General features: G+C 37.6%; 1 protein-coding gene across 4 annotated transcripts in view; it reads left to right on the forward strand.

The window, feature by feature from the left end:
* Window positions 1-27,843, forward strand: part of LOC136874732 (tyrosyl-DNA phosphodiesterase 2) — a 109,317-nt gene that overhangs the window by 69,492 nt on the left and 11,982 nt on the right. The gene's annotated exons all lie outside the window — the stretch shown is intronic.

Below are 27,843 nucleotides of genomic sequence, written 5' to 3' on the forward strand. Positions count from 1 at the left end.
GTATGTTTGTGAATAAGTTAAAAACTTGAGTGTATCCGGCAACATTTCTCCTTTCACACTTTATGCTTTACTGTGTTACTGATTGTTTTTTGTGTTTTATTGACAGAGCCGCATCAGTAACATGTGACAATTGTAAACGCATGACGCACTGCCATCTCAGCTCAAGGATTCGATCAAGCTATGACCTTCACGACAATGCGTGAGAAAGCAAAAGATGAATCACCGACCTGGCACACAAACAAGCTGACGTGGGAACAAAGAGCGCACATCTCCTACTAGTCATCAGGCTGACTTACAAATCTATGATTAAAGTTAATTACACTCTCCTTTTGGCGTGATGATGTGCAAGCAAGGTCTATATGCACAGCTCAAGACACAAATGTTACTTATGGAGCCACCATTTTGGGACTCAATGTGGGCGATCCCTACAGCATTTCCATGTTGCATATAGGCGAGTTTCGGATTTAAAAATGTATTTAAGAACACAAAAGTTGTTAAAGTTAGTGTCATTTGCCTCGGACTACATATATTTAATAGCTTTCTTATAACCTGTGAGTTGTGATATATTGATATCTATTTTGCCTTCTATAAGACCTGGGATGTCATAAATTGTGAACAGTTGCAATGGAATTAAAACCAGGCTACTGTATATGGTAGATGTAATTTGGGTGCCTGAGCATGAACAAAGTATTATCAGATCAAGCAAGTGTGGACGGTTAATATTAAATACATTGAAACATCATTTAAGAAGTTTCTGCAGGGGACAAGGAAAAATAACACATGAAGCGAGAAAACATTCTAAAGAATATAGAAATAAAAACTATCCAACAGGGATATGGAAACACTAGATAAGATTTTTTCCGTCATGAGAGCATTTTATGTCGTGTATCCATGGGTACATTGAAAACTACAGGCCTATCTACCGTTTCTAAAGATGAGAGGAAAGTATTAAAAGGTGTGAAAAACACAGGAGAATAAACATGAAATTCTTTTCTGCTGGAGATTATAAAATAAGTACCAGTACACTGAAAGGTGTGAAAAACACCAGACAACAAATATGAAAACGTGCACAGGGACCATAAAAATATCAAAGTATTATTGCAGATCACACTCTTTCTAAAACAAATGTTAGTAGAAGCCTTTTATTTTGGAGCAGTGGGTTATTAAACGTTTTCTGGTCACACTCTTAGACAGTGAATGGAGGTTACACTCGACCGTGTGTGCAACTGCAAGTAATGACTTTGGCCGCCATTTTGAATCTAACAAAACTTCAACCAACATGATTGATCAAGTCAAAACTTGAAGGTGCGAGTTTACCATTCGCAACCTCTGCACGCTTATGCCAGTCCACTTTTTGACAGATTTTAATCTTTGAATTTCAGGAAAGCCTTTTACCATAATCACGCATCTGTAGCGATGGTTTTTACCTGAGTTGGAAATAGTTTCTTTCAGAAGGGATGACAAATACAGTAACATTTTCAGATCTAGGAAATGTATGATGGTAACTAAGTGGTAATAGTGAAAATTCATGACGCGATAAGTGAGGTATTTTTATATAGATTTAATACGATGAGAATCGGGTCTTCGAATTTACGACATGTTTAGTGGGAAAGCGTGTTAATGAGGATCACACTAATGAGGTTTCGCTGTAATAACCTGCAGGTATGCGGGAGGAACCAAAATGAAAGCGTATGGAATCTGGCCGTAAACTGCTGATAGGAAATTACCTCAGTATGTTGGCCTAAAACAACATTATTACAATAAATATTACAGCCAGCAATTTAGGCTACATTTCTAGTAACAGTAAAACATGCTTATATTCGAAAACTGTGATATTTTACAGCAGGGTTTCCGCCTCCGTAGCGTACCGGTTAGTGTTATTAGATGTCTTCGGGGCCTGGGTTTGATTCCCGGTACTGCCAGAAATTTAGGATTGGCAGGAGGGATGGTATGTGGTTGAAACGGTGTATATGGCTCACCTCCATTGGGGGTCTGCTTGAAAAATGAGCTGCACCACCTCGGGATGAGGACGTGAGTTTATTGTTATCATGGATTGATATAAATTGTATGCTGTTCAGTTGAAACTGGTTAAGACGCCCTCCTCTAGTGCATTTCCCTGGTTATTACGCCATTATTCCAAAGTCCCAGGACGTGTCCTATTAAATATATGCTGACGAAACCTGGATAGCACATTTACGTCACTCTTTAGTCCGTTCGTAACTCCCACCATAAGAAATTTAAATTGGTGTTTCCGGCCACGTTGCACGCACGACAGGCCAGTGACAACTGGCCTAGGTGAGGATTTGGTAGAGAACTTAATTTCACGGCGCCAGAATCGGTTGCAGGTCGGCCTACAGCTCCAGGGAGCTTCAGTCCCAAGCCAGTTGTATTATCTTTGCATCTGACATGTTCGTCGACGAGCTCGATAGCTGCAGTCGCTTAAGTGCGGCCAGTATCAAGTAATCGGGAGATAGTGGGTTCGAGCCCCACTGTCGGCAGCCCTGAAGATGGTTTTCCTTGGTTTCCCATTTTCACACCGGGCAAATGCCGGGGCTGTACCTTAATTAAGGCCACGGCCACTTCCTTCCAATTCCTAGGCCTTTCCTATCCCATCGTTGCCATAAGACATATCTATGTCAGTGCGACGTAAAGCAAATAGCAAAAAAAAAAATTAATTTTACGTTCGTGAGGCCTCTTTCAGATGGCGTGTGTTCGACCCGCTTCCACTCTTAGCCACCGATCCACCTAGGCCTAAACTAAGACCTGATTGTTCAAATGGAATCTTTCAGATGATGCGTAGGCAGAGAGTAACAGCACTCAGGAGAAATGTTTCAGCGGGCAGCCTGTGGCAAGTTGCGATCCCATGCCCACAGTTACTTGTTATTGGACATCTTTTTTTATGCATGTCATCATACACAGCGGATCGGCTGTGCTCGCGACATCAGTACTGCGACCTGTATCAGAACCCAATAGTGTACCTATAAGGAAGTAGAAATGGATTTAGGCGATAAACAAAATAGGTCCGCTCTCACCCATTCGACATATTTATTTCTCATTTTCAATTTAAAAGTTATTTGTATTTTTTTCTTTTCCTGTGTGATTTACAGCGGTTGTTATGGAACCCGAAATAGACATTGAGAACTTAATAACTTCAATGTCAGAAATACTAGTGGCGTCATGTTTTGGAAAGCGTGATATCATTTAGGCCCGTTATTGAGAGAGTATCCTCAAAATTGTACCCATCTCCTTCTCTAATGAAATGTGAAGGACATAGCATGTGTGAACTATTTTTATATTTTCTTAAATGTAGAAGGTAACCGAAGACTATGACGGTCCATATTTATTACCCACACTGAAAAGATTGTTGAAAAGGATCCGCTCAAAAGCGGGGGAAGTTTTACATTACTCGATCCATTGTGTAAGAGTCAGCGGAAGCGGGTGAACCCGCGCATGCACATGGGCGCATTTTACTCCCGCACTGCCTGAAAGAGGTCTGAATGACTTGTGTACGTGAATTAGGCCTACTGTACTTGCATGAGTAACAGCGTATGTAAATTAGGCCTATTCTACTTACGTATACAGCTGACATGTTGGTGCTTAATTTTACGTTCGTAAATGAATTGTGTAACAACGTGCATAAATTAGGCCTACTGTACTTATGCATAGTGGTTTGCAGGACATTCAGTTATGGAGAAGAAGAAAGCTAGACAGTTTATAGATGAAAAATTAAAGTTTATTGAGAAAGTGGGTGCTAAACCTCACACGAAACATGTGCAAATCACCCAGATGTTGGACTTTCCTATTACAATTTTAAAGAAAATTGTCAGCGACGTGTCTAGTTTCAGTTTCTAAGAACGTTTTTCTGTGAAGTTTTACTATGTTGGTGTTCTTAAAATGTATTATTTATTTATTCCATTAATTATAATTGTAAACACTTGTTTCTTTGTTTTCATTGTAATTATTTTACATTCAAACCTAACCTTAAATTTATCAGGGAAATTGTTTTTTTTTAATTTTTTAGCACGTTCCCGCTTTACGACGTTATTTTTTTCAGTCCTTTCAAAAACATCCTCATCAGTTTTGACTGTATAACAATAATAATAATAATAATAATAATAATAAGTGAATAAGTTATGCAAATTTTTCATTACTATTATCATCGCAAGAAGTAAATTTCATAATAAATCCGAATTGTCTGCCTTAATAAGAAATAAGGTCTAATTGATTGATTCCACTTTTACAATACAATACAATATTCTCTTTTATTTTATTTTTAAGAAAAGGGACATGTTTCCTCTCTTCTATTGTGAGACGTCTTCAGCCTGTGCTATTATGGTAAAACACATGATAATCTTAATACTAAAAAACAGTGATATATATTAAAATGTTGAAGAGTCAATGTGATTCAATCTATTACATTTAAACTCAGATTTAAAAAAAAAACACAGTTCGTGCAAGTTTTAAGATAAATTATGAATGATAAAAGTCCCAATTGAGTTTTTAATGTACAAAATGAATTAAAAAGATCACAGCGTTCTAAATACGGAGTTTAAACTTGAAATACGTCGATGTGATCTCATGTTTGAAGCCTTGAGTACAGGAATATCTGATCAAACAGGGCTTGTTTACAGGTGGAATAAGTCAATGTTGAATTATGTGGCCGGGCAATTCTTGCAATCCATATTATGTTATTTGGAAGTTTTCTCCTCTCCCTTGTCCGGCCGGCTCGTGTGTGGCTCGGTGTGGGACTTGACTCTTCAACATTTTAATATATGTCATTGTTTATGAGTATTAAGATTATCATGTGTTTTACCATAATAGTTCAGGCTGAAGATGTCTCACATTAGAAGAGACGAAACATGTCAATTTTCTTAAAAATAAAATAAAAGAGAATATTTTGTTAACCCCTGGTAGTGGATAGGGAGACTCTACAATTCAGTAAGGCTGATTGAAATACTCAAAACAACCTGCAGACCAGCAGGCAGCCCAGTTCCTGGGGCCTTTAAAATACTGGGACACCCTCTCTCCAGGGGTCACAAATATGGAGGGCCCAAGCCCAGGGTATGGGTGAAGACCCCCAACGGCATCAGTGGACTTCGTTGCGGCATCGGTGGCGGAAGAGGGGGAACTTATAGAGTCTGTACTCCAGAGGAGTGGCTACAGAAGGTGTCTGTACTCCAGTGGAGTGGCCTAGAATAACACCTGGCAGTAGGTATAAAATGCCTTTGGAAGTGGTGACCCCATCGTAATAATAGCCTATATATGGTATGGTACTAGGAAATCAACCTCAGAAAAGGCTAGGGCATCCCCTGCTTAAAGTGACGTGCAGTTCTCAGGGTACTGGTTGAACTGTCAGAAATGGGTGACCAGTAACCAACATTAAGACAGCAATAGTAAATCTTACAACCCTGACAGGAAAGGTGGATGAAGTAGTAGATTTCATGGAGAAGAAGATGATGATGGGGCTGAGTGAAGTGAAATGGAAAGGTAACGGAAGGAAGAAATTGAGGAAAGGACATGCATTATACTGGAGTGGTGGCCAAGAGGCAATAAACGGAGTGCGACTAATCATTTCGAAGCAGTTGGAGGAGTATGTTGAAGTGGTAGAATGTGTTAGTGACAGGATAATGAAGATTACACTAAAGATGATGAATAAAGTGATGGACTTCATACAAGTGTATGCACCACAGACAGGAAACAGGGAAGAAGATATTGAAGGATTCTTGGAGATAGTAGAAAGAGAAATTTCAGATGTGGAAGTGGTTATTATGGGAAATATGAGTGCACAGGTCCGAAACGAGAGACAAGGACAGGAAGTAGTCATTGGACCGTATGGATATGGGAAAAAGAATCGCGAAGGAGAGGTACCAGTGGACTTCTGTGCAAGGAATGGACTTAAAGTTGGGAATACATGGTTTTGAAGGAGAAACAGCAGGAAAATTACAAGATATGGGTGGGGTGACAGAAGAACAAAATCAGAAATTGACTACTTTTTGGTGGAAAGGACTAATCGCAGGAAGTTGATGTATGTGACAGCTTTACCAGGAGAAGCATATGATGGGGACTATAGAGTTGTGGTGGCAAAATTACAGTTGGGGAAAATGTAAAAACTAAAAGAGATAAGAGAAAGCAAAATAAAAGTATGAAAATTGAAAGACAAAAATGTACAGGAAGAGCTTTAGGAGAGATTGAAGCAACATATCCCAGTTATTGAAGTGGAAAATGTAGAAGAGGAGTGGGCCAAATTTAAAAAGGAATTTATTAGTGCAGCAGAGAGTGCTTGTGGCAGGACATGTACAAGAGTGAAAGAAAAGGAGACACAGTGTTGGAATGAGGAAGTGAGGAAAGTGGTGAATGAAAAGAAGACAGCCAGGCGAGAAGGGAACCGAGTTCAAACAGAAGAAAGCAAAAGGAAGTATCTCAACAGCAAATGGAGATGTAAGAAGGTAGTAGGGGAAGAAGTAGTAAGAGGACAGAAAGAGTTTCCACAAAGCTAGTGAAAAAGGAAAATGGGGAATTGTTAACACACCCAGAAGAGATAAAGAGAAGACGGAAGGAGTATTTTGATAAGCTATTGAATGTGAACAACTGTACAGAGGAGATAGAAGCAATACAGTGTGAGGATTCAACAACAGGAGATGATATATCAATGCAGGAGGTGGAGTTAGCAGTACAAAATATGAAGATGGAAAAAGAAACAGGGATGGATGAAATCAGTGTGGAAATGATAAACGCTGCTGGACCTGTTGGTATGCGATGGTTGTACTCACTACTAAAGTGTCTATGGAAACATAAAGGCTCGCTCCCACCTAGTGGAATCGAATTGAACCGAACAGCTGAAATTTCCACTCGACCGCTCACATCTAGCGGAACAGAATCAAACGGGATTCTACGGGAAACTTCACAGGCTTGCAGTGGACGGTCTGATAGAAGGTGTGAGGAGGTAGAAAATTATGAGAGATTGGAGAAGTTTCTGGGTACATGAAATTAACAAGACAGCCAAAAGGAGAGTATTCAAACTAATTTGAATGTTGAATGCGCGATGAAGCTAAGTTTTGACGGTAGGCCTACTTCAGAGTTACTGTACTGCAATTTCAACAACTATTTCAGATAGTAGAATTTAACAGAAAAGTCCAGTTTTACAGGAGGAAATGCTACATCAGATGCAATGGGAGGCCGTGATCATTTTTAAAACTACTTTAATGCATTAGATTGCGTCCCGTAGGAGGATGAAATCATTAATCGATGTAGCTTCAACATTCCTTTCTATTATTATTTTACAATTTGCTTTACGTCGCACCGTCACAGATAGGTTTTATGACGACGATGGGATAGGAAAGGGCTAGGACCGTGGCCTTAATTAAGATACAGACCCAGCATTTGTCTGGTGTGAAAATGGGGAAACCAGGGAAAACCATCTTCAGGGCTGCCGACAGTGGGTTTCGAACTCACTATCTCCCGAATGAAAACTCACACCTACGCAACCCCAACCGCACAGCACAAATATGACAGTTTGAAACCTAGGGAATGCCACTTACGAAATCGTTCACTGAAAATATAATAAACACTTAAAGATGCATCCTATGTGAGATGTGATGTCAATTATCGTACTGATATACTGTATGTGGACTCCAATATAACATGATTTGGTGATGAAGTCAACAAAAATTATGAATTAAATTTTATATAGACTTCAGAAACCTACCACAAAATTGAATATTGTAATAAGTTTGGTTTTCCATAGCCTTGCTTATATCCTCCCAGGCATTATTTTTTTACGTTGTTGCAGTAATGCTTGTGGGTCTTGTAGTAGAGGAAATTATACGTATTTTTGAACTAAACTAATAAGTTTTTCCGTGTCTAGTATCAATAAGTAAAATAAACGATCACAAAACAAAATTTTCCCAACCGTATCCAAGAAACAGCTGACTCTCCAGCTGAAGCTGATACACGTTTGCCGCCAAATGGTCGTCCTAAAGATCTCAACTCGATCCGACCGTGTACGAAGTGCACGAATCTTGATAATTCTGTTCGATTCCACTCCGCTAGTCGAAAAATATTCTTGGCAGAGAATCCTGTTCCGTTCGATTCGATTCGACTCGTGGCGATCGCCATCTCTATCTCCCATTTAAACACATGTTAAAAACAAATTCTGTTCGGTTCGATTCCATTCCATTCCACTAGGTGGGAGCGGGCCTTAAATGCGTACCAGAAGACTGGAAAAAAGGGTTAATAATACCTGTGTTTAAGAAAGGGGACAAGAAAGTTTATGTAACCATAGAGAAATCACACTTATATCGCAGGTAGGCCCCTGATCAGCATAGCAAGTGAAGCTGCATGGGCGAGGTACTGGTCCTTCTTCCATTTGGATCCCCTGACCCAGTGTATCACACTCCAGGACACTGCCCTTGAGGCGGTAGAGGGGGGATCCCTTGCTGAGTCCGAGAGAAAAACCATCCCTGAATGGTAAGCGGATTAAGAAAGAAAAATTTTCATAAATTGACTGAGACAATTTTATATACAAGCATTGAAGAGAGCCCTTCTTCGTGTGGGGCCTCCCTGACACACAAGAAAGATTTCAGGGGAGTAGGAAAGTCGAAGAGTGTAGGGATGGCATTCCATTTTAGCAGCTTCCTACCATCTGCTCTCTTTACTTCTAATTGATATTCCTCAAGGCGAAGCTGCAGGAAAAGATTATAATCAAGATATGGTCAAAAAAAGAATACTTTGATAGACAAGCTTTCTACAAAAGCAAATAGAAAAACTTGGTGATTATTACATATTTTATTGTATAATTAACGCCCTTATGCAGAATGTATATTGTGGGGTCAGCACAACTGAGTCCGTAGCTTTTAATCTTAGTTTACCAGTTTCATTTCATACTACAATCCATCCTGTTTTAAATATTACTGTGGCAATTTATTTTGCAAATGAAGTGCGTTCATTATGCAGGGACTTTTCCTCAAAAATTCTAAGTAGAAGTGCTTCCATTATGCGGCAACATCCATTACACAAATAGATTAAATGAAAATTCACAGCCTGTTTCCAGTCATTCGACCAGGTCAGGAATGGAATGAAGCCCACATCTGGTGGCAAGGATTGGGATTATGCCAGCTGCCAAAGCCTGTCGCACTTCTCTATGACAATGATTAATGACTGACAGATGAAATTATATTGAAGAGTGTTGCTGGAGTGAAAGATGACAGGGAAAACCTGTTCCATCTCTTTGTCCAGTACAAATCTTACATGGAGTGACCGGGATTCGAACCATGGTACCCAGCGGCGAAGGACCGGCATGCTGCCGTCTGATCCATGGAGGCTGTATGCAAATAAATATGGTAAATTTTAAAAAATGACATGTCGTGAAATGGGATCTGTGCTGCGCCTTTCATACACAAAAAGAGAAGCAAATGAATCGAACAAGGTTCGATCCATGACCTCCCAAATGACTATCCCTTATATGTAATTAAGTTAATATAAAGAAATTTAAGAAGTGAACTCAAGATGTCAGTGTTCTTGCAGTGAGATACTAAGTGATTGTAAAAAAAGGGCATAAATATTCATAAATTACATGTTTGTTGAGTTTCAATGCAAGGCATTCAGTAAAGTTTAACGTGAAGGCAATATGGTGCTAGCATGTGATTTCTGAATTGAGTGAAACAGTGAGGGATGTTGTCACAGCAAAACTTGAGGGCGCACAAAATGGATAAAGTTTACACGGTGAAGTCACTTGTAAGAATGCATATTTCGAACATTATCACATAATAGCAATTATGTGTGCTTTTGCTGGCAAGACCTAGTGTTTACAGTGCACTATGTCCTCTGGTATAGGCTAGAGCAATTTTACTTTCATTGATCTGTCTCTGTCTTATATTTGGCTTTGACAATATGAAAGTGACTGAGGTATGAGCGATGCTAGTAATGCCATTCCTTATGCAGCCAGTCCCTGCTACGAATGGTGTGAAACTATTGCTCATAGGGTCGGTTGGTGCATGCATTTCGGTGGGCTTGGCAGACTGATATGTAATAGCATCTTCTGGCTCAGTGAGGAAGGCAACAGGAAACTACCTCACTTCTCATATCCGTAGTATGCCTCTTCAGTGATGCCTAGGCCATCTATGACAGCTGATGGCGGAGCTGTTGAGGATCCAACCAGCCTTCGGGCTGATGACTAAACATACATACAGCTGTCAATCTCAAGGAATAGTAAAATATTTCAAGCTCCATCATCTCTCTTCGTGTCGCCAGTCTATATTCTCGGAGCTCAGCGGCTATCAACCTCATCTAACAATGGATATGTGCAATATCTGTAAAAATAAAACATCTAGTAGGTCAGACAAAACTAACAGGATTACGTGTGGTTTATGTGATAAAGCCTTTCATACTAAGTGTCTAAATTTACAAAAAGAGGACATAGACAGTTTAGAAAGTACAGCTGCTTGTTGGACATGTGACAGTTGCACTGACAAAAATAACAGTCTCCCAACAATCGGGCATGAGGGAGATATTGCTGGCACTGTTGACAGTAACCAACCTGAAAGAGAGAGTTGTAATAATAAAACTCTTTATTCAATAAAATTGTTGATGAGTAAATTAAGTGAGATACAGGTAAATATAATAACCATGGAGAAGACACAGAAATCTTTAGAAACAGCTCTTGGAGAAATGAAGTATGAACTTGTGGAAATGAAACAGGGAATTGGATTGGTGAAGAATTCTCAGAAAGAACTTGAGCATGATCTAGGTAAATCTATAGAAGTGTGTCATGAAAAGTTGGACCACAGTATCACACAGCAACAAGAATATAATAAGGTGTTACAAGAGGCCCTGGGGATGATCGAGAGTTTGAAAGATGAGAATATAAAACTCAAGAACGAAAATCTGGAGCTAAAACAGCGCATTGAAGACTGTGAACAGTACTCAAGTGTAAATACAATAGAGATTCAAGGCATTCCAACACAAGCTAATGAAAATACAGTGAATTTAGTGAAGGCGGTGGGAAGATCTCTGGACATAAATATTAATGAAGAGGATATTGATGCATGTCATAGGCTCTCAAGTAACCCTAACTACCCGTCGTCCAATACTATCATCGTCAAATTCTGTCGGAGAGTACATAAAGATGAACTGCTGAGGAAACGCCGCGTGAAAAGGAATCTGTCGACTTTGGACTTGGGATTCACCCACAACAATCCCGTTTATATCAACGAGAGCCTTTGTCCTACCAGGAAGCGGCTTCTGGCTCAATGTCGTCAACTTCGCAGGTCATCTAATGTGAAGCACCTTTGGACAAGGAATGGCCGAATCTTCATGAGACAAAGTGACAATTCACCAGTTGTCAATATCGCCTGTGAAGAAGACATCAGAAAATTTAAGAACACTATTCATATTGGGTAATGTGTTTGTTAGATAATGAATTTGTAATTTATTATCAAAACGTACGTGGATTAAGATCTAAAACGCATACTTTATACACAGGTATATTATCTAATAATTTTGATATAATATGTCTGACTGAGACTTGGCTGAATGATACTTTACATGATTCTGAACTATTTGATAATAGGTATACTATATTTCGTAAGGACAGGAATGCCATAACTAGTCGCAAAAAAGATGGCGGTGGAGTCCTAATTGGTGTTAAGGCAACATTTAATCCAGAAATGGTTCATTCATTAGACTCAAGTACTGAGTCAGTATGGGTTAAATTTACTGTCAACAATAAGAAGTACTATATCTGCACAGTTTACTTTCCCCCAAATTCACACTAAGATGCCTACGTAGAATTTTTTAGTAAGTTAGAACAATATATTAATTTACTTGGAAATAACATTATTATAGTTGGCGACTTGAATATCTCTGAAATAGCTGATAGTACGTATGATTTGAACAAAGGAAGTAATATAAGTCAATAATTAAGTAGGGTATTACATTTTTCGAATCTCCACTCTGTTAACAATGTACAGAATAGTAATAATAAGACACTTGATCTTGTGTTAACAAATTTATTAGGCATACGTATTGTTGAGGAAATTGATCCAATCATTCCAAAAGACGGGTATCATCCTCCTCTTCAGATAATACTTAAAGTTAACCGAAATAGGAGAAAAGAAAATAATCATCATAGAAGGTATAATTTCACAAAGGCAGATTTTGAGAAACTTTACAGTCTGTTGAAGGAAACGGATTGGATTAATATTAAAGAATGCAGAGATGTTAACTTAGCCACACAACTTTTCTATGATAAAATGTATGCTGTATTGGATCAGTGTGTTCCGAAAACGAAAAACTACAAGAAAAAATATCCCATCTGGTTTACAAAGGATATTATAAGTAATATTAAATTAAAAGAAAAAATTAGAAGAAAAATTCTGAGTATTACATGCATATATTTAAAACTCTCAGAGCAAAAATAAAAAGAGATATAACTATTGCATACAACCAATATGTCGAGAAGATTGAAAATAACTTGAGTAATGATTGTAAGGTATTCTGGAACTTTATTAATAATAAGAGGAGATGCTTAAAAAATAACCCACAGTTTGAATTTCAAGGTTGTCTGTTACAATCACCAGATGAAATAGCTAATGGATTTGCAGACTATTTCAAAACTATATACTCTCAGGAAAAGTCTAAATATAATTTGGAATTTAGGAATAATGATCAACCAAATGAAATAGGTGTACTTAATATACAGCAGATAACTATAGAAGAAGTGCTTAAAGCAATTGACCACCTAAAACCGAAGAAATCAGTAGGACCTGATGATATTCCCCCATATATTTTGAAAGGTTGTAGAGAAGTGTTAGTATATCCTTTAACCATTCTCTTCAACCTAATTGTAAAAACAGAGACATTCCCTGACTTGTGGAAACATACCAAGGTTACTCCTGTATATAAAACTGGAGATATCAAATTGTTCAGTAATTATAGACCTGTTACTATTGTTTGTGCCCCAGCCAAAATATTTGAAATTATATTGTACAAACAAATTTATGATCATGTTAGAAACAGTATCTCACCGAGACAACATGGATTCATGGCGAGAAGATCCACTGAAACAAATCTTTGCAACTTTACTGAATACATATCCGCTAGTTTAGATGATCATGCTCAGGCTGATGTAATTTACACGGATTTTCAAAAAGCTTTCGATAAGGTTAATCATGATTGCTTAATAAATAAATTTTCTTCCTTTGGATTTTCTACTACATTACAAAACTTACTGATATCGTATTTAAAGGATAGAACTCAGGTTGTAAGTTACAAAGGTCATATATCTTCCAAATTTGATGTAAATTCGGGAGTTCCACAAGGTTCTAACTTGGGGCCTTTGCTATTTCTAATCTTTGTTAATGACATACCGGAAACTATAACATCTTCTGAAATTCTTATTTTTGCTGATGATATTAAAATATACAAATCCATTAAAACAGTATCTGATTGTCAACTACTTCAAAACGATTTAGATTCTCTTGTAGACTGGAGCAAACAGAATAAGTTAAATCTTAATATAGATAAATGTGTAGCCATGACATTTACTCGGAAGAAACAGAAGATTAAATATAACTATGCAATGGATACTGACATATTAACTCGTGTCAAGACAAAAATGGATTTAGGAATAACATTCAATGAAGATTTAAGATTCAACGACCATATTCAAAAAATTACCAGTAATGCTCTTAAAATGTTAGGCTTCATTATACGGAATTCATTATCATTTCGTCCAAAGACACTATTAACCTTGTTTAACTCATTTGTAAGGTCCAGACTTGAGTATGGCTCAGTTGTTTGGAACCCAGTGACCACAAAAAATATCAATCTTATCGAGAGTACTCAAAACAAGCTTTTAAAATTCATGACTTATAAAATCACAGGAAATTACCCAACCTTCATAAATTACTCAGGTATGCTGAAGGAACATGGTGTGAATAGCTTGCGCCACAGACGAAGTTGCAAAGATTTGACTTTCCTGTATAAAATAATTAATTCTGTAATTGATGACTCAAACATATTGAAATCAATAACATTTTATGTGCCACATAAACTAAGTCGTCCTAGAAATATATTCTTTCTATCAAAGGCTAAGACCGAAATACATAAGAACTCCCCAATTAACAGAGCAATGAGGTTCTACAACAATATTCATCCTTATGTTGATAGTTTTAGTATGGCTGAAGCTGCATTCATTTCAACATGTAACACTGTACTTCTGAACATAATTTAATAGATTATGAAGATTAAAAAAAAGGAAAAATAGTATAAACTAGTATAAATGTTGTAAACCTTGTTTTTTAAATGTATTACATTCCAAGTGGAAATCCTGTTAAAATAATTGTTTTAAATGTTATACTGATTTTAATTAGAATATATTAGTAATGTAATGTATTATTAGTTATATTAACCATAATTATTCTTTTTTATTTTTTTTTATTTTAGTAATGTGACTATTGTGTCAGAGTAATTAAGTTTTAGGATTACTCTAACTAGGTAGTGGTTTTTGTTCTTAATATGTATTTTTAACATGTAAGTAACAATTGTCGTGAACATTGTAATTGAGACCAATGACCTGTTATGTTCACAATAAATAAATAAATAAATAAATAAATAAATAAATAAATTATGTTGTTTAGAGGGATATCTTTCAAGAGCATTCCAAAACAGAGAAACATGTGCACATGAGTATTTGAAGGGGACTACTAGAACCAACGGCGAGTCCCCACGTCAATGTGACGTTTGGGAGCTATGTCAGTCTGGTGAAATTAAGATCAACATTCTATGAAAATGAAAATCCACAGCCTATTTCCAGTCATTCGACTGGGTTAGGAATGGAATGAATGGAGTCCCCATCTAGCAGCGAGGATAGGAATCGTTCTGGCTGCCTCATCCTGTTGCACTTCTCTGGGGCAATGATTAATGACTGGCAGATAAAATGATATGATGTTGGAGAGTGTTGCTAGAATGAAAGATGACAGGGGAAACCTGTCCCACCTCTGCTTTGTCCAGCACAAATCTCATGTGGAGTAAACAGGATTTGAACCACGGAATCCAACAGTGAGAGGCCAGTGCACTGCCGCCTGAGCCACAGAGGCTCTAGCATCCTTCTAGAGGATTGGAAATCTTATAATGAGGAAATGAGATGCAAACAGTGGTGGGGTTTATTTCAGTCAACTGTAGGTGAGTGTGGTCCACCTGGCTTTTTGTCATTGGTGTTCAAGTATACTTACTGCCAGGCTCTTTTGCCATCTTCGAGAGTGTAGATCATCCAGCTCTTAACTATTTCAGTGTCCGTGTAGTGCACCCTCATCCCTTCTGTTACTTGCAAGCAAGTAAAATTCTAGGTACCTAATCATTTCTATAGAACCATGTCTAAGCGACACTACAGTTGGCTCCTGATCTAAAAAGTAAAGAAGAGAGAGAAACTTAGCTCAGTGGCTGAAAGGTATATAAATATTTCTGAGAACTCCTATCGCCCAGGCTTGAGAAAGAAAGTAATGTTTATTGTTCGACCCTTCAGATGAGTGTGTTAAAGTTTTTCAAAGAAATAATTTGAATGTAGGTAGAGCTTAAATTTTCTAATTTCATTTAAGTGTCTTTGTTTTGTGTTATTTGTTACTAATCTAACCTCAAATAATCTGTTATGCTGAAGTATGTACCAGCATATGACGGTTACAAGTTTCTGGCATTAGAACTACTAGGACTATGTCAGATATTTATCTTGGGAAGTCCTGTGTAAAACCTAGAGGGCCGGGCTGAGTGGCTCAGACGGTTGAGGCGCTAGCGTTCTGACCCTAATTTGGCAGGTTCGATCCTGGCTCAGTCCGGTAGTATATGAACATGCTGAAATACGTCAGCCTTGTGTCGGTAGATTTACTGGCACGTAAAAGAACTCCTGCGGGACAAAATTCCAGCACCTCGGCATCTCCAAAAACCGTTAAAGTAGTTAGTGGGATGTAAAGCAAATATTATTATTCTGGTTATAGCCGAAATATGAGTGGCTGGTTTGATCTTACGATTTTGAGGCATGGTTTAAGAAAATTATGTTGCCTTATATAAAGACATTACAGGGGCCCAAGGTCGTGATAGGCGATAACTTGTCGAGCCACCTCTCAATTAACGTAATCAAGTTATGTGAAAAGCGTGACGTCAAATTTTTTCTATTGCCTCCGAATGCTACCCACCTTTGCCAGCCTCTTGATGTTGTCTTCTTTCGTCCCCTAAAGATGGCTTGGCGAAGTGTGCTGGATGAATGGAAGAAAACGAATATGGGAGTGGTACACAAATCAGAGTTACCTAAATTTCTAAAAGAGACATTTAATAAGATAGGTGTAAATTGTGCAACGAATGTTATTTCTGGGTTCAGAAAAATGGGTATTGTTCCTTTCCATCCGGAAGACGTGCTACGCCAGATTCCATATGATGACAGTGCTGATGACATCAATTGAGAACGATTGTAGACTGCATCGTTCATTCAACATCTCGAGCGAGCCCGGGTTGGAGAGGCAAGTACAAATGCACCGATTCAACATGCGAAGCGCTTGACTGTTCCTCCCGGCAAAGGGATCGTGGTGAGAGATTTGGCCACCAATGTAGCTGACAAGGATGATGATGATGATGATGATGAAAGTATAGAGACTGAAGTAACTTCAGAAGAAGAATCAACATCGGAAGGAGACAATTCAAGTTTTGAGTTGAGCGAAACCTGTCACGCCATCTCCACCACAGAAACTCTAGCTTCTCATGAGAGAGAGGGGTAGATGGGTTGTCTATAAATGACTTTGTTCTCGTTTCATTTCCGACTAAGAAGAGAATTCGGCGTTTCATTGGCCAGCTGGTGAGAGTTAGTCCGGGCACACTCAAAGCAAATTTTCTGAGGAAGAGGATCCTGGCTGGCACAACATATTTTGTATTTCCAGACATTTCCAATGTAATGGAAATCAAAAAGGAACAAATTGAGAGGAAACTTATACCAGCATCCTGCAAACGAGGGAAGTTCGTTTTCTTTGATATAGAACATGTTGATGTGGAGTAGAAGGCGACTATGTCCTTCTGTAAAAAATTGTGATTAGTGCCTCTTAAATGTAACATTTTTATCTGTTTAATATGTCTTATCTATTTTATTATGTTTTACTTTACTATTAGTAAAATATCCCGTATCTTATTTACTATTGGTTCGAACAGTTTTACTAAGCTTGAAAATAGAATGTGTTTAGAGACTTTAATTTTCTGTGTATTTCTATCAATTTTATTATTTTTAGTGATTTAATGATTGCTTATTTGCTTTGTTTTAGGTTTATGTCTTCAGAAATATTTTAAAAAAAGTAAAAATGTGATCGGTATTACCCATGAGACGGTCAAGTACCGATAATCAAGAAAAATAAATGACTGATCGGAATTACCCCACTCCATGAGGTAACACCGATCACCGAATTTTATTAATTTTTTCAATATTATCGACTACTTACGATTCTTTGTAACGTCAAATAAAAGCTAAAGAATCATTAATCTTATATATTTAATTTCGTAAGTACTACATAAATAACGCGGGACGTATCCGAAAAAACCTTAAAATATGATCGGAATTATCCCATTTGACGGTATTTTGTGAAATAAATTGTCATACCGATCGATGTTTCTTATGAAATCCTCCTTATCATATGGGGTGAATCTAATTTTGTCATAAGGGTTTTTAAAGAGAACTCTTATAATATATGCTTGTTATTAAATCTTAGAACAGCCAAATATACAAAATGTTATAGAAACAACAAATATATAAATCACTGATACCTCAAAATAAAGTTAGGTGATCTGCCTTGTAATATGAATTTATACATAGTTACATTTTTTTACATGTTCAATTACTTGTCTCCAAAGTACATACTAAGCATTGTTTCAACATTTTCAGCATGCAGAGTTGTACGACAGTTGGAAAGTACTGTATCTTTGGGTAAGCAGAGAAGCCCCTCTCGCTGTCCACATTAGACGTCGGAAACCATAATGCTTGCAAACACTTGGATGCAAATTCACTGTGGTCTTCTATAAGCCTCCTAAAACTTCACTAACAATGTCTTCTTTCTTCTCCTCCCCCAGATGTGCTTTTGCAGCATTTTGCAAAGCCATATAACCCTGGAAGAAACTGTTCGTGGATATGTTAGCAAGAATAGGAATGCTCTTCACACTGTCCATGAGAGTAGTGTTCGCTTCATTGCTGAACATATTCGGAAGATAAAATAGTGCCGCAGTGGCTTGAAATATTTTTTCTAGCTGGATCCTGTTCGATCATTTTTTTTCAGCTTTTCTGTGCATTTTTTTTTTTTTTTTTTTTTTTTTTTTTTTTTTGTGCCAGATTCTTGATTTTTCTCTCTGCTCTATCTTTTCTTTCTCCTGAAAGCTGGTTCAGGGCAACAGTAGTCTCTTTATCTAAAACTAACTTTCTGGCTAAATCAAATCCTCCAACTATAATGTCTAGTTTACGGGTGAGTTTGTGGGCAGTTGGATAGTGTGATCCTTCTAGCACTGAGATACAGAAGTCCAATGTTCCTTAGCACAAATAGCTTCACACAATATAGCCTTCCGCTCATTGCTGGTTAGATCCTTGAAATATTTTGCAGCGTCACCGACATCATCTGACTCTTTAAAGTACTCATCCAGATCACAGAGATATTCTTGTAAATAGACAGCTGAATCGAGCCAGGATCCCCAGCGGGTTAATACGGGCATCGGGAAAAGTTTTTCTCCCGAAGGAATTTCAAATACCTATGCTTGTGCTTCCGGGTATTTTTGAATGCTTTCTTAGTCATACTTTCGCACTTATTCAGACTGGTGAAGTAGCTGGGCACAAGCTTGGTTATGATATCTAGTTTGTGGGCCCAACACTGCACGTGAACTAAGTCATCTGAAATTAAGCCTTTGAGAGTACGCACACACTTTGTCATATATGGAGCACTGTCAGAGGATATGCCAACAACATCATTGTAGTCTACAGAGTACTTCACAATTGCATTGTTTATAGATTGACAACACTCATGCGAATCAACATTCTGCAAAATTTTCACTAAAGCAATGTGTAACTTTGAAGGTAGGGGCGTCTACAGGAAGTATACGGAACAGAATTATGGAAACCGCTTCCCTTTTCCGATTGGTAGTTTCATCACAGTGAATTATCAGTTTTCTATTTCTCACAGCTTCTTTCACTTCCTCTTCATATTCTGTTTTAACAAGTGGAATGTAATTTTGGCGGCAAGTATTTGCCTGTGGAAGATCACCAGCACCTGTAGAAAAAAAGCATAGAAATGAATACAGGAATACTATTAATACTATAATACCAGTAAATTGCTAATTGTTTGGTTTTACGTCCACTGACAACTTTTACGGTTTTCAGAGTTACCGAGTTGCAAAAATTTTGTCCCGCGGAAGTTCTCTTACATGCCGGTAAATCTATCGACATGGGTCCATCGTAGTTGAGCACCTTCAAATACCCCGGCCAGATTTGAGTAGCTCAGACGGTTAAGGCACTGGCTTTCTGAACCCAAGTTGGCAGGTTCGATGCTGGCTCGGTCCGGTGTTATTTGAAAATTAAAAGAAATAAGTTTCATAATGATAGATCCGTATTGAACTGTGATTACAATAGAGTAAAATAATATATTATTATTGGTCCACCTTTTCAATACAAAATGAAAATTACATAGGGACTAGTTTCGACCTAGTAATAGGTCATCATCAGCCTGAAGTAAATTAAAGCGTAAATATCGAAGAAAACATAAACAATGTAAACACAAGTACAGTCTTTTTAAAGGTACATACCATGAGGGAAGTTGAGTAGAGATATATTAAAAATAATAACTCTTCCAATTGACGAAGCACTGAGCGGAAGTTATGTAAAGTTCGGTGCTTCGTCAATTGGAAGAGTTATTATTTTTAATATATCTCTACTCAACTTCCCTCATGGTATGTACCTTTAAAAAGACTGTACTTGTGTTTACATTGTTTATGTTTTCTTCGATATTTACGCTTTAATTTACTTCAGGCTGATGATGACCTATTACTAGGTCGAAACTAGTCCCTATGTAATTTTCATTTTGTATTGAAAAGGTGGACCAATAATAATATATTATTTTACTCTATTGTTATTTGAAAATGCTCATATACATCAACCCCATGTCAGTAGATTTACTGATACATAAAAGAACTCCTACAGGACAACATTCAGACATCTCCGCGTCTCCGAAAACCGTAAAAGTAGTCAGTGGGACGTAAAAACAACATTATTACTACTCAAACCGGTAAATTATTTACAATAGGCCTACAAATACGGTCATATTTTACAATAAAGACAGAATTATTTATCTTACCTTTTATATACTTGGTTCATCCACTCCCTCTTGCCAGGATTATCCCATTTCTCAAGAGGAATGTTAGCTTGCATGAATGCTTTTGTTGTGTCTATTACAAATTATTCTCTATCACTTTTCAACTTCTTTGCGATGTGTAGAGTATTGTCGATTGTTATTTGCCGCTTAGAATTACGTTCATTTGCTTCATTCTTCTTTTTATGCGTTTCTGATTCCCTGCAGTGTTTATCGCACGTGTCCTTACGTTCCCACTTCATACGAACATTACAGTATTTACACATTAGTACTCTTTTTGCAGCATCAAATACATAGAACCCCTCACTCTTGTATTCCTCGGCCCTAGAAAAAACTGGTGTGACTTTAGTTTTCGGCATTTTAATAATTAAATGCTGGGCATTTGCCAGTTAAGTTTCATCAGTAGCAAACTCACACTGCTAAAGAATATAACGTGCATTGTTTTATCGAAGACAGGTCTTGCTACATGATCATTGTTGCTGTAATCGATAACAGATATTGATTTTTATCAATTGTCTTAAAGATCGCGGAACTGAATACACGTACTTCCGATACACAGTGTGCATCGATTTGCGTGTAGAGAATATACAATACCAATATAAATGGTCCGTTATTGGACATTATAAATTTTCCAGCTAACTCATTCTTGGTTGCCAGCGTTTCGCCCTCATGTGCTAGGGTGGGCTCATCAGTTGGTACCCAGCACACCTACCAATACGCTGGCCAGCGCATACCGTGGAGGCCACTGCGCAGGCCAACTGGAGCCACCGGCAGTGCCAATGCACTAAGAGACCCTGTCTCATCACCAAAAATTCATGCCTGCTTGGCCATCAGATGGTATAGATGTTGATTCCCATAGGTGTGCTGGGTACCAACTGATGAGCCCACCCTAGCACACGAGGGCGAAACACTGGCAACCAAGAATGAGTTAGCTGGAAAATTTATAATGTCCAATAACGGACCATTTATATTGGTATTATATACTCATTCAGGACAAATATTTCTGATTCCCTATGGGAATCAACATCTATATCATAGAGAATATATGGCGCTATCAAGCAACTGAAATTGAAAGCATTTAAACGTTTCTGGTGATCTTTTTCAATAATATTTTGGCATTTTTCGTACCAAATGGGGTATATTTCGTGATTATTTGCTCAATTCGTGCAATAAATCAGATTTTGTGATATTTCGCGAACTCATTTTACTAAAATACGATATTTCAAGTATCTAGAAGGTCATATATAGATAAGAAAGAGGATATGAAAAAAATTCACGAGTATCGCTATTACCAAAAAATACGGCCCCTACTGATAACATTCGTAGATTTCAAGAAAGCTTATGCTTGCATCCATAGAGAATCTCTGTTTAAAATTTTAAGACACCTTGGACTACACCCCAAATTAATAAACATGATAAAATTGACTCTCACTAACACCAAATCAAAAGTGAAGTTTAGGGGTGAAACATCAGAGACATTTGAAATTTAAACTGGACTACAGCAGGGAGATCGGCTCTCACCACTATTATTTAATTGTGCTCTAGAAATGGTAATGAGGGAATGGTTTAGGAAATGTCCCCCCAAAATAAAGATTGGCCGAAAAATCAAAACAAATTGCCTGGGTTTCACTGACGATTTAACATTACTAGCAGTGGACATAAAAGGAGCGAAAACCCAGATGTCAGAACTTCAAAACATTGCAAATTAAATTGGCCTCAAAGTATCATTTGTAAAAACAGAAATTATGCCCCAAAAACCAACACAACTAAAAGTTACCATAAATGGTAATAAAATCAAAATAGTAACTCAATTTAAATATCTTGGAGAAGTAATAACACATAACCTAAATGAAAAAAAGCTCAATCCACACAAGAACAAATAGATTAGCTAAAGCACAAAAATTAACATGGGATATGTACAAAAAGAAATGTCTATCAATAAGTGCAAAAATAAAACACTACAACACAATTATAAAACCGGAAGCTACATATGCAGAAGAAGCACTTTTTCACCTGAGTAAACAATCAAAGACTGACAGACTTCAGAAAATTGAAAGGAGGATTGGAAGAATCTGCATCAACAAAAAATACCAGAAAGATGGACAGTGGCAGTTAATACCTAACAAAGTCGTGTACAAAGAGCTAGAACCCATTACAGATACTATGCATACGAGGAGACAGGAATTCTTTGGACATATCGTGAGTATGCAGGATTCGAGTCTTCTGAAATAACTAGTACAACACAATCTCGTCTCAATAAAAAAAGAGAAGTAAGAGAGGATCTGAAGGAAATAGGCCTTACAACAGAAGACACCACAAATAAGATAAGATTGAATACAAAACTCAAGAATACAAACCTCCGCTTTACCCTTACACAAAACAAACCAACATGCATATTTTCAACTGTGGAAAGGGCACGAAGATCGGAGCGTCTGAAGAAGTACTGGGAGGACTGCAAAGCCTGGACAATCCCTTCAAAGAGACCTGAACGACAGACTGACTGAAGTGATCCTATGTGGTCATAAATGAAGAAGAAGAAAACTTGTATTATAGACAGTACCGATAATAAAATATGGTGAAATGACATTAAAATCTTGTAAAAATTGTTAGCTCCATCCACCGGAATTTTTAATTTTTTTTTTTGTTTTTTGTTTCCAAAAGGGCATTCCCTTTATTCCAATATTTCTCCATTAATTTATGGACACTGAAGATTAGGTCTGTTGTGGATCTGTTAGGCCTAAAGCCATACTGTTCCTCTTCTAACTGTGGCTCTAAGATGACTTGTAATCTGCTCTCTCAAGATTTTCTCAAGAAAAGCCCAAGAGGAGGAGTGTTATTTCCTGGTAGTTGGAGCATTTTCAGCGATTTTAAACAGGGGCATAATGACACCCTTGCTCCAGTCAGCAAGTATCTTGTCATCTTTCCGAACTGCATGGAGCGCCCTGTGTAGCCACTGTAAAAATAAATGTATTCTCACATAAACACAACCAGTTAGCGAGTAAAGGACCAGAACAGAATAGAAAGATTACGACTAGTTTCGCAATATATGAGAAAGGAATTTTACAGCAATTTGACCTGGATTTTATCCAAATAAAATTAACAAATACAGTGAAAACTCATTAAGATGTTTCTGCAGGGGGCAAGGGAAAGAATGTGTTAAGCTAGAAATCGTACTAATGAAGATACGAATAAAAACTACCCAACAGGGATATGGAAACACTGGTTACAATTTTTTCCGACATGAGGGCATTTTATATCTACTAGGAGGACTCTAAATTCTGTGAAGTGCTGTTTGTTTCTAGTGATCGTTTTCTGGATTGCGTCGCCGTTGATTATTGCAACATTCATTAGGCAAAAGAATATATTCTTATATCCCTTAGTGTACCTACGCATTACAGGGAAAGAATACAGCTGCTGATTCTGTTTACCTATACCATTCATACGGTTATTTTAATCTATTATTACATTTGACATTTTCCTGTCCCTATCATTTTCTCATAGCAAGTGGGTAGAACAATGACAGCTTTCCTGTCCATCCATTTTAGTGCCATCTTTTGTGAATACACTTACCACAATTAACGGCATACTGACGATGAGACAGGAAAGGGGTAGAAGTGAGACGAAAGCGGCCTTAGCCTTAATTAAGCTACAGCCTGGTCTGAAAATGGGAAACCACGGAAAACCATCTTCAGGGTCGTCAACAGTGGGGTTCAAACCCCCTATCACCGTAATGTTGGATACTGGCCCCAGTTAAGCGACTGCAGCTATCGGGCTCGGTAAGATATGGTTCCATAAGTTACATGACTAAACTCTCACTCGACAACAGTCCAGTCGCTTCTGCGTGGGCTGGCTTTTTTCTCTGTGTAAATAAAAAATCCCAGACACTATCCACTGTTAGACTCACAAATTGTATAGATTTTTATGCCAGATTGGGCCTTTCCTATGGACTGCTTCTGCTCTGGATAGTAAACATGTCTGAAATTTTGTTGCAAATGGTTTACAATAGATGCAATTTTTCTGAGCCTGTTGCTATCCATGTGGGTTTCATTGTTTGTGAAATGTAGAAATTAAGAAAGGATTATGAATCTTTTGAAAGACATGTCTTCAGAGAAAAAGTGGGTGAGCATAGACTTGTGGATGGACCAATATGACTGTAAGGTGGGTTTTCTTACTTGAGCCATTAGAATACACAAAGCAAAGTAACCCTTGATTTCATCTGATGTGGGAAACAATAGGCTCATTTTTTCTTTTTAAACTGATCAGCAAAACAGTTTGCTCCTTCGGCCGCAATTTCTTCCCATAAAGATTCATGAGCCACGTGCTGAAAAATGTCTAGGAGGAGGGGTCAGAAGGAAGGTTCCTGTTTATGGTGGGATTTATTCCAGGATTTCCTGTAAAACTGTATTTCGATGGGTTATCGCATGTTTTACTCAGTTCCAGCTGTCTTCCTTTGCCTTCTTCATCTTTTGGGGGACAGGCTTGTCTTTATCATCACTGTCACATTCAAACTCTGCTCACTTTCAATCGAACTTGTTGTCATGCTGCTATTGCCTTCACCACTAATAAATAAACCTGTATCACTTTCTGAAGCTATATGAGTGCCAAATTCACTCCTGCTATCCTGTAATATATGCTCAGTTTCATTCCTCGTAATATAAGGTTTGCTATGGCCAACCATTTCTGCTAACTAGCAAGTGGGAAATTGCCCTACTCTGAGACAGATTGGATGCAGCGTGATGGAATCTGTGATTCCAACTTCGAGAGAGCAGATTTTCAGCTTTCAAACTGTATACTGAATGTCATGCCATCTATCGACAGAAGGCTTGGAACTAGTTATAAGGCTACCTCTCCTTAGACCGCCTGCCAGGCGTCTGTATATGAATGGTCTCGGCGTGGGTGACCACCTGGGGGGCGGCTAGGTACACCAATAAGTTACGTGAATGAGAAAATGAACCTGTGCAACAATAATTTTTATAAGGCTTAAGTTTAAATAGTTACATTAAAATTTACAAAATTTCTTTTTTATTCTGTATGCATCATCTGGTGTACAGTAGTATTTTGTTTCTCCTTTGCCTTCTTGAAATGCCATATTATTCCATTTGGTATTGAAATCTGAGAAAATTCTGGTGTACTCAAACATGGTTAAGTTGCCGATCGCGATGAAACTTGGAAAACACATTGAGGTACATGTGAAAAAGATGTCAGCATCAATTTTGGGTGCCGACATTCATTAGGGCGTTAACTAAGGGGCGTAAAAAGATTCATAATCCTTTCTTAATTTCTACATTTCACAAACAATGAAACCCACATGGATAGCAACAGGCTCAGAAAAATTGCATCTGTTGTAAACCATTTGCAACAAAATTTCAACACCAGACTCAGAGCCAACAGAAGGGCAGCAACCAACACAACAGTAGATAACAAATAACAACTTTCAACTAACATAAAACATTATTTCAGTATGTACTGACATTTCCTGGCAAGGTTTCAGCCAATAACATTACCTACGGTGCTAAGGGCCACTTACAATTTTTCAACTGATGCTTCTGTCTCACTTCATGCTGACGAATTTCAACAGCGGCCTTATATTTATGACAATCATGTTTATGCTTATGTTCACGCCCTCATGCCGTTGGCTTTATATTATTACCACTTTGGTTTTCCACTAACATTTTAAATGAACTGTTTTAATTGGAATTTTAATGGAAGAAGTTTGTCTCCGACAAGATTATAGTTTAATCATTGACAGTGTTTCCATTAGCATCTTTATATATTGCATCATTTTTCACATTTTTATGTCCTGAATTTTAATAACTGGCTAAACTTTTAGCTTCCACTTTTAATATTAGTTGTACTCTTGATTGTTTTTAGGCTGAAGATGCCCTTAATTGAGGGCGAAATATGTCCCATTTAACTGTGAATCTATTTATCTAACCACTATAAGTGGAAATAAAACTATTGAATAGGTGGATTAAATTAAAACACCTTTATTATTGTTGAAAACTACAGTTGACGTACAAATAAGTGACTGAAGTTGGTCGCGTATCAGTTCCTTCAATGAAATTTAAAAATTTATTAATAATTTTAACATTCATATTTCGCACGACAAATTTACTTACTACCTTTATGTTTCATGAAATAAGTCTATTTCCTGTGTCAGAAATACACGACCAACTTCAGTCAGGATTTGTACGTCAACTGTAGTTTAACCAAATAAGCAAAACTGTATAATAATAAAAAATTTGTCCACTTGAAGATATGGCAGAGAAAAATAAACAAATAAAATGCATACCTCTTCTTGCAACACGATTCAACTGGCTTGAACTTCTTGGCTGGTATTTTCTTTCCTGTGCGTACAGATATATACATCTTGCCAGAATTTTGAAGCTTCTTAGCAACATTCCATTTCCAAACTCCCGAATTGTGTTGTCATTTTAGCCCTACACAGTTACTTTCATTGTCATCAACGATAATTTCTTCTTCCAAAGTCACATATTCATCACTCGCAGCCTTCTTTACCATGTGGCCACGTTGCGTGTGTAAACACTGAACAACTTGATCATGGGTGCAACAACAGCATTGCACGCAATCTTCTTTCCCAGGAGCTCCTCCCATCAAGCGACATCATATTGAAGTAATTTTTGTACAGACGATAGCTGAATGTTTGAAGAATGGAATGCATGCATTTATGTAATAACAGTGTTAGCCATTTAACGCTCTTGTTGCACCCAGCTACTGAATTGCCTTTACTGTAAGAAAAACTAGGTCACATACACCAGTTGTAGAAATTGTCATTAGCTGTAGCAGTTGCTTCATATTCAATGCATAAACTTGAAGCATTCTCCTTTGCTTCATAGCAGTAGCTTGGAAAGAGTTAATCATGACCTAGTTGTACTTCCTCTTTAAACATTAAATCACTACCATCTCCAATGTGGACATCATTGGATGAAGAAACCAGAAAAATACCACACCTTTTACAGTGCTCCACCATTGTGTTAACACTTGTGATGAAGTTGTACAATCTGTCGCTGACGTATGGACGACATGTCTGTCATTCTGTGGTGTTGTCACAGTTTTATGATCCATTACCAGATTTTCAATGTGTTCAGTTTTCTTTGACCCACTGCTTGCACATCCTTGTTGCTGTTGGGACACTACATTTCATATTAGCAGCAAGATTACAATAAAAAAATTCACCTTCACACGGGCCCCATTCTTTGTTGTTGGTTTTTACTATGACCTTTTAGCACGACCTAGGCCATAATGACTCCTGGAGAAAGGTTTCCAGCTTGTTTACTCTGATACTTGTCCTGGGCACCTCAGCAGTCTTCTATTTAATAAATGCCTAACATAGAATAATAGTCCAGAAAGTACTGCTGGATCCCAGAATGTAAAAATACACTGAAATTCTAATCACTTGCTTATCATACCCTGCTTTGCCTATACTCTAATTTTCACATTGTGTATTTGCCAT

Source organism: Anabrus simplex, chromosome 5 (assembly GCF_040414725.1).
Source record: "Anabrus simplex isolate iqAnaSimp1 chromosome 5, ASM4041472v1, whole genome shotgun sequence".
Classification (NCBI taxonomy): domain Eukaryota; kingdom Metazoa; phylum Arthropoda; class Insecta; order Orthoptera; family Tettigoniidae; genus Anabrus; species Anabrus simplex.